Genomic DNA, 6,168 nt, shown 5'->3' on the forward strand with positions numbered 1-6,168 from the left:
GTGACAAATATATGCCCTTGCTCTCAAAGACACATATGCCTCAACTTAATACGTCAACAAAGACAAGCGCATGTTTTTACCAAACTAACCTAAATGCTAACATGTGTACTCCCACCAGTATAGACCTACTCATCTATGCAAAGACACAGAGGCCCACACTTTCCCTCGAAGATACCCCTACGCACGCGCTTACACAGAGATGTGGATGTATACACATGCACACAGACACAGAAGCACACAATTTCCCCGAGGAATCCAAGTCCAACTGGAAATGCAGCTGCCTACACACACAAACGTGGAACAGTCACATAGATCCACACTGATACAGGCAGCCAGACAAAGACAAAAGAATAGCCCAAGACAGACTGAAAGTTAGACAGCCGTCCACAGAGACCCCCGGGCTACCCTGGGCTCCCACACTGTCTGCGGCCAGAGGGGGCTCCTAGAGGAATTCTTTCTGCAGACAGGCTGAGGTATTCTCTCTCCTCCCCCGCAGTCCCAGGCCAGAGCCCTAGGGCAGAAAAGCAGATGGTGTGTCCTGGCTGGGGCAGCCCCTTCCCAAGTAATCTGCCCTCTGGCCCTGGCTGCCTCCTATACCCTGGCCAAGCCTCGACTGGGCACTGGATCCTGGACGTGGCAGAGCCCCACTCAGGTCCTGCTGCCCCAGCTCCACTCCCAACAGGATGATTTAGGAGGGGCGGGTGAATAGTGCTTTTCCAGAGACTGCTTCCTCAGGAAATGGCTCGGCCGCAAGCCTGATCTCCAAAACAGGCGTAGGATGAAAACACCTCTGCTCCTCTCCAAAAACATGGGCTGCCCCTCTCACCCAGAGCCCCTCACGTCATTCTAGCCACAACATCCCAAGGTAATGGACAGCAAAAAAAATAAAAAAACCCTGGGGTCTTGCCTTGCTTCTGCACTGACTCACGATGCCCGCACCTCTGTAAAACAAGCCTTAGGGGTGTGATGCCTTCAGATCTACCTAGAATGATGTAGGAGCTTCAAATTCCCCAGGCAGCTTTCTGGGCACGGGTGAAGGGGCTCCAAACCTAGGGACAGTGGCCTTGTCTTGACCTTGTCTGAAGTCACAAGAGTCATTAGTACAAATAAAAAGCTTGTGCCAGGAGTGGCTGAGGTGCCTGGCAGGGGGGCGAAATGGGGACTCAGGCACAGGAATGTGCTGTGCAGTCTGAACACAGATGGTCACCTCCCCTCTCCCTTCCAGCTACTCACCAGGCCCCCCAGGCCTCTGCTGGAGGTGGACACCGGGCTGCAGCCCCACCCGGCCAAACAGGCTGGGAGACAGGAATGCTGTTCAGCACAGCTGCCTGGACAGGGGAGACTGTTTATTCTCTGAAGTCGGGAACATCTCAGACAATCAGGGGGATTTGGCCGCTGGCAGCCCCTGGATGCAAGGTTTAGAAGAAGTCAATTGAATCAGAGTAGGCTGATGGCCCAATCTCTGAGCAGGCAGTTGGGGTGGAAAGGAGAGGCCATCCCTCCGTGCCCCACATGCAGTGCCATGTGCCCCTCAGAGCTCACCTACTGGGTCTGCAATGACGGGGCTGGAAAGGTGAATGAAGCTGAGCCCAAAGCTCTCATTATAGTGTGGGTGTCAGGGGAGACTTCCCCTGTGCCTGTTTCCAGTATCCAGGTGCACTGTGCTTATGAGACATGGCAGAGCTAACAGTCTTTGCCTGGGAAGTGAGCTCCCTTGGCACACCTTGAGCCTGGTGCTGCCCACTCCAGCCTCCTACCCCATCAGCCCAGATCCCTTTTGCTCAGGCAGCTCCTCTAGCTGCAGCCTCACATTTACCTGTCTTATTATTTCAGCTCTAGAGTCAGCTTTGGCTCTGCCTCTTTCGGGCTTTTTCACCTTGGGCAGTCACCTCTCCAAGCCTCTTTCTTCTCCTGTAAAGGCAATAGTATCTGCCTTGAAAGGACATTGTGAAGATCAAATAATTCTTTTGATATGCCCATCATGCAGGAGGCACTTAATAAATGGTTGTGCCTTTCTCCCTCATTCCTTCTATCGCTACAGAGTCAACCTTTGGTTTTCTGGAGGGCCAAGATGCGCCAGTATAATTTATAACCCCGAGCCCTGGTCTCATCCCCCCTCCGCTGCTCGCAGACCTCAGAGTACTCTGGGGTTCCCTAGGCCAGAAGACTTTCTGGAAGAGTGCAAGGTGACCCAAGGAAACATCCTGATGCTAAGGCTGCAGAAAACCCCAGAATATGGTGTTTTGTGTGTGTGTGTTGCCCAATTCTCATTTTGCACTGGTTTGAGTGCCTTGTGGGTATAGTCCAGGGGTGAGGACCGTCAAAATTCAACAATTCAGACTCATATATCTGAAAATCACATCTTTCTATATTCAATAAAAGGTTTACACCAAAAATAACGGAGCACTGGAGATGACAATGGGTATAAGTTATGGACTCCGTCCTTGTATTCCCCACAAGGCCCAACTGAAACTCTGTTAAATAAAGAGGAATTCATTGGTCACTTGAGCTACCATGGCTTCCCTCCTAGCTCGGTTGGTAAAGAATCTGCCTGCAGTGCAGGAGACCCAGGTTCGATTCCTGGGTTGGGAAGATCCCCTGGAGAAGGAAATCGCCACCCACTCCAGTATTCTTGCCTGGAGAATCCCATGGAGAGAGGAGCGTGGTAGGCTACAGTCCACGGGGTCACAGAGTCAGACACGACTTAGGGACTAAACCACCACATTGGTCACTTGTGAAAAATCCAGCTCCAGGTATAACTGCATTCAGTACTCAAACAACAACATTGTGACCCTGTTCCTCTTCCCCTCTTGGCTTTGCTTTCCGGCTGTGTTGGCATCAGCCTGAAGCCTCCCAAGGCAGCAAGATGGCGGCAGAAGGACTACAAGCCTCTTTCCTAGCAGCTCGAGAAAAACAATCTCCTTGGGGCGTCTGATTGGGTCACATGCCCATGTCTGAACCAATCACTGACGCAGAGGTGCGGGGCTGAAACTCACTGACTGGCTTGGGCCTCAGCCACTGCTCCACCCCCTTGAGTGTGTGGATGGGAGGGGCCTTCAGCTTTACCAATATCCAGGGAGAGTGGAAATTGATTCCCTAGGGGGAAGCTGGGTTCGGTACCAGGAGAGTGATATGGACCTCAGGGGACAAGAACAAATATTAAACCAAAGAAATAAGTGGGTCAGAAACTAAGATGATAAATGCTTTTCAAAGCATATTTCAAATCAATTATTATTGATCTAGTTTTAAATCCCTACAGACCTCTGATAGGCGATGTGTTACGGACCTCTTTGGGATAGCCTGGACATGCTTGAGAACAGTAAGAACTACACCTTTAAACGGTATGCAGTCTATACTTGCCAGAATTTGGACCGGCCTTGTCTCCTCCTGCCCCACCAGCAGGCAGTTTGACTGAAGTGACCAGTGTTGCCAGGGCAGAAGGGCCTGTCACCACCGCAGGCTGATTTCACTGGGCCAAAGGGGTTTAGGTTATCAAGTACGTCTGACTCCAGTGGCCTCAGCCCTCTCCTCCTACCCCTTCACATGGTCAAAACTCCACTCACCCTTGAACTTTCAGGGATTTCTCTCTCACCACTTCCCCACCCCTTCTAAACTCTTACTAAAACCTGTTCTTAGGAAAGGCTTCCTCTTCGGTCACTTACACTTGTGTATGAATAAACATCAAATCAATAATTTAATCTCTCTTAGGACCATTTGCATTTTGAGTCTGAGCCTTTAAAAATGAAACTTTTAAAAGACTCTGTCCTCCCCACCCCAATCTACTCCCAAAAGGTATTCTTGGTGACAAAGAATGAGACTCTGAAATCAACTGAAAAATGTCCATAAAATTTTCTGAAACCCTCATCCATCTGTACTGGCTTACCAATGAATTTTTTCTTGTCTGACCTCAGTCATCTTTGCTGACATTACCCTCTACTATGGCAAAGAAATTTCATACATCCTTTCATCCATTTATTCAATCAACAAGCTTTTCTTAAGCTTCCACAATATCTTAGATACTTGGATTTACACAGATGACCTGGGCCCTGCCCTCAAAGAGCTTGCAGTTAAATTTTAGTGCAGGAAACATCACTTTCACCACCAGATTTTTAATACAAGCAAAGCCTAGCCCAGTGGTTGGTATACAGTAGGCATTCAATAAATGCTTCTTCCCCTTCTCAGGGCTGTGCTATGTAGGCACTGCAGTGGAATACTGGAAATTTTCTAAAAACTCTTTCCAAGTGGATAAGAGTGCCAACAGGAGTGGGTGGAGTGGTGGTTTCTATCTTACTTCAGAATATTATGATTTATTTTGGATGTTCCAAATGTCAGGTTGGAGATTCATGCGAAGGAGAGGGGCTTATTCTAACCAGATCAGGGGTAGAGGCAGCCCAGGACACTGTCTCCATGGTGCACAGCCCCAGACAGTTTGAAAATAAACAAAAACCCATCCAGAGGTGAGAGACTGACAAAATCAAAAACAAACAAAGGCCAAGAGATGGAAAACTCTAGAGGTGGGGCAGGGTGGAGAGGAGGGGAGGGGAGGGCTGTGGAAGGGGATTAGGAAGAAGTTTGGTCCTGGTTTTTTCTAGGGAGCTGAACCCAGCCCCACCCCACCCACCCCCTACCAAGAATCACCATGGCAAATGGCAATGAGGAGGTTGAGTCGGGCTGATTCCAAGTCAGGACAAACTTCCCGGGCTTAGCAGCAGGAATGGGCTCAGACGGATAAGTTCTAAAGAAAAAGATCTGAATTGGGCTTTTAAAATCACAACCTCCCACCCACTACTGGTTTTGCTGGCAATCAGTGTTTAACGAAATAGAAAAAGGAATGGGCCACATCCCTCCTCCACATCTCTCATACATACACATGTACACTTATCCAAAAGCCCAGAGTAAAATCCTTCCTTTTGTGGTGGAAAGTGACAGCTCATGGGATCCTTGGCACTTCTCAGAAGCAGGGACCTAACCTGTGAAAAGTCTACTTGCCACCTCCCTTAACTGCCCCCTTCACCCCACCCTTGGCAGTGGCATTAGTGACAGAAGGCTGATGAGGTTGCTTTGACAAGACCAAGGCAGCTGGGCCTCTGATAAGAGGCAGCTCCAAATGAACCACCATCTGGTCTCATCTGCCATCAGCTGCCCAGTGGAGCTCTTGGCCGAGGGGCTTTGTTGGCAAGAAGACTGGTGCTTCCTCCTCTATGAAAGTGTCTGCAGCATGGGCACCCGAACTCTCAACTCCCAGAAGCCAATTTTGCCCTTTCCTAAGCTTGTTGGCCTACAGGGTCTGCCTTAGATGTGGAGTTGGTGCTAAACAGAATTGAGACTAGGGTTTGTTTCCTTCCTGCCTCTTTATCCCCAGGTACCCAGGGATCTCACACTATCCCCCAGGGCCCCACACTATCCCGTGACCCTCGTCCAGAGTTGGCTCATCCACTAGGCACAGTAGGCACCAGGCCTAGAATCCACATCACAAAAAGGATTCAATTCCTTTAAAAGCAGAAGAGGGACTTCCTTGATAGTCCAGTGGCTAAGACTCTGCATTCCCAATGCAGGGGTCCTGGGTTCAATCCCTGGTCAGGGAACTAGATCCCACATGCAGCAACTAAGACCCAGTACAGCCAAATTAAAGAAAAAGTAGAAGGGGGGAAAAATGAGCTTTTAAATGGAAGGAAACATTTTGGTACATAATAGTAATATATTCATCTTTATACCAACACAGTCCTAAAGTATAGTTTTAGATTTTTTTAGGTACAGGGGCCCATGAAGGCAAAAGTGCCCAGGGCTCATGAAAGTCATAAAGCGGCCCTGTCCTATCCTAGTCTTCCCTCATGTCCATTCCAACCCTCCAGGCTCCAGCGGTTTCCTTCCCTCATATAGAAACATCTCTGTCCCTGGAGCCCATTGGCTTGGAAGCTCCTGGAGGTCAAGACCATTCTTCAACCATCCTCCCCATCATAAGCCCAGTGCCTGTCCCACAGTCACATCAGGTATTGTACAACCTCTTTTTTTTTGGAAGGTGGGAAAGAACAGAAACCTCAAAAAAAGGGGGGCTGGTTTTTAAATAAATATTGTCTGACGACCCCTGGAAACTGCTCATGTCAGGTCTGTATAGTCGGGCTTTTCACATCCCCTGTGCTGCTATGCTATGCTATGCTATGCTAAGTC

At 49.2% G+C, this 6,168-nt stretch overlaps 1 non-coding gene across 1 annotated transcript; it reads left to right on the forward strand.

The window, feature by feature from the left end:
- The first annotated feature begins 5,512 nt into the window (after positions 1 to 5,512).
- TRNAG-CCC lies at positions 5,513 to 5,585 on the forward strand. The gene has a single exon. It is a non-coding gene; the product is annotated as a tRNA-Gly (tRNA).
- Positions 5,586 to 6,168: the final 583 nt, after the last annotated feature.

The sequence above is a fragment of the Bos indicus x Bos taurus genome, chromosome 10 (assembly GCF_003369695.1).
Source record: "Bos indicus x Bos taurus breed Angus x Brahman F1 hybrid chromosome 10, Bos_hybrid_MaternalHap_v2.0, whole genome shotgun sequence".
Lineage (NCBI taxonomy): Eukaryota > Metazoa > Chordata > Mammalia > Artiodactyla > Bovidae > Bos > Bos indicus x Bos taurus.